The 2,449-nt window shown below is 33.9% G+C and overlaps 1 long non-coding RNA gene across 1 annotated transcript; it reads left to right on the plus strand.

Annotated features, from left to right (window-relative positions):
* The first annotated feature begins 1,098 nt into the window (after positions 1-1,098).
* On the plus strand, positions 1,099-2,449 carry LOC126600282 (uncharacterized). Its single transcript, XR_007615407.1, has 2 exons — positions 1,099-1,250; positions 2,103-2,449. It is a non-coding gene; the product is annotated as an uncharacterized LOC126600282 (long non-coding RNA).

Here is a 2,449-nt window from a genome sequence, read left to right on the forward strand (position 1 = left end):
TTTCATGCCTGGATTTTAAAAATGTGATTGGTTTGTGAGAAATAAATGTAAAAAATAATCATGGGGCATTCTTATTTTTGGATTTTCTCCTCTGCATTTTTTCCTCTGTCCTTTGTATGTTTGCAGTTAGATCAATGGGTTCAAACCCTTTAACTGAAATTTGTTTGACAGCCTTGAAAATGTTTGTCTTTTTGGTGCTCTTTAATGTGCAATTTCTTTTGTTTATCTAGATTAGTGTTTTTCCAGAACTTTTAATCGTTGTAGTTCACAAAGTCCTCATTGATCTTGTAGTTGTGGTTTTTAATTTATCTTTGTTGGGTAGAGGGTATGTGTTGTGGGTTTTGATGTTTAGGGAATATTCTGAGCTTCATTACTATTTTAATGTTTCCTGTCTGCTCTACAATGAAATGAATATTACAATAACCAATATAACAATGAATTCAGTCACATATTCCAAGCATAATGCATCAAAAGTGCACTGAAACTTAATTCTTAATAAAACACAGTTAAACAAGAACAATGTAGATAAACATACTGTGAGAGGACCGATTCCAGAACGCATTTTAACAACTTTATCCATATGGTAATTGAGAATATTATCAAGTATAAATGACTGGTCGTCAGCTGGCAGTGGAACCCTATCATTGTACCTGGTAGTTTTTTTGTCAACTGCTTAAACATGTGCCTAACCTACATGACGTATATTTTGCCACCTTGACTGCAGAGGCAAGATTTGTGTGAACTGCATGTTGCTTCTGTTTCTTCTGTTTATTAAGGAAGCAGAACATTTTCTGCAACACCTTTTTTGTAATAAAAAACGTTCAGTTTCGTCCTGTTAATTGTAGAATGTCGTTTCATGTCAGCTAAGTTGAATGTATATAAAAACGAAGCTGCATATCTTACCAATCTCATTCACTCATTTATCCCTCTGTTTATTCATGATTGTGTCGAATTTATTCTGGTAAAATATGTCTTATTCATGCAGCTCAAGGTGATGCATTCAAGTAGCACAGCAACACGCGTGCATATTTTTTAGTGAATACTATAATGATTGTCTAAAATTCAATTTATAGTGTAAATTTTAGCTATTTTTACAAATTTCTCAATCGGCTCCAATAACATTGAAAAAAAGAAGAAAACTCAAAGAAACCCTAGCTCGGTTCTCCCCCTCTCTCCGCCGTTGCCACTCACTCAGACCACACTTGCCGTCGAGCTTCGGCCGCTCCTTTCTCGCGACTCCATCTATCTAGGTTGGTTTTATTTTTGGTTTTGAATTTTTGGGTTGCTGGGTTCTTTCACATCTATTTACTCTTCTTTGAATCTGTATAATATTGATTAATTGATTTATAATTTGTTGATTGGATTTGGATCTGAAGGTCCTACGTGCAGTAAAATTTGCCCCAAACAAATCCTCTTTCAAATTGGAATCACGGGTTCACTTGAATCCCCAAGATACCAAAAGGGGATTAGTGATGTTGTATCTGAATTGCAGTACAGTAGGGACAATTTTACTAAGTAAAAGAAGGAATAGCTTATGAGGATTAGTCTTAATAAAAGAAAATAATTAAAATCCATAGTGCCAGTTATCAATTAAGAGATTCGGGGGAAGAAGAAGCAAATTAAAAGAAAACAATGAAAATCCATAATTATACTCTATATTGAATAGGAAGTTTATATCTTAATATTGCAGACCAAAATGATGAAACTGTTACTTTGGACCTATTAAACATCAGTAAAAGGTATACATTTTTCTTATAGTAAGCGTAATTCTATTAAACATCATCTAATTATATATTGTACATGTGTGTATTCGATTATGTATGTGTGGGTGAATGCGTGTTTCTCTGTCTCTGTCAATTTGTATTGGTTTTCTGTTTTAGGTTGATTTAGTTAATGGAGTTTGTTTTAGGTTGACTTAGTTAATGGGGGTGTATTCGATTATATATTGTTTTTGTTTTTGTTTTAGGTTGATTATATATAGTTGCTTCTTTGCTATGTTAAAACAACTTAGTTCAAATGGTTGGAGTTTTAACTTCTAATTTGGTTCTAGTTCATGAATAATATTATATCTAGTTTATAAATCTCTACGCTACGGATAGAAGATGCGACTATGGGACAGAGGTTCAGTGCCGAAGGGGTAGAGGAAGACCTAAGAAAACTTTGGAAGAGACTCTAAGAAAAGACTTAGAGTACCTGGATCTAACGGAGGACATGACACAGAACCTAGCACAATGGCGTTCTAGGATTCATATAGCCGACCCCACTTAGTGGGAAAAGGCTTTGTTGTTGTTTGTTGTTTATAAATCTCTGCTTACCATTATGTTTATCTACCATTTGTGTAATCTTGGAGCAACTAGGTTATAAGTGAACGGGCTCAAAGAGGAGATAGTGACTCTAATTTGTTTCTAAAATTGCATATAGGAGAAGGAAAATGAATTTTATTGATAAA

Source organism: Malus sylvestris, chromosome 14, assembly GCF_916048215.2.
Source record: "Malus sylvestris chromosome 14, drMalSylv7.2, whole genome shotgun sequence".
In the NCBI taxonomy this organism is placed as follows: domain Eukaryota; kingdom Viridiplantae; phylum Streptophyta; class Magnoliopsida; order Rosales; family Rosaceae; genus Malus; species Malus sylvestris.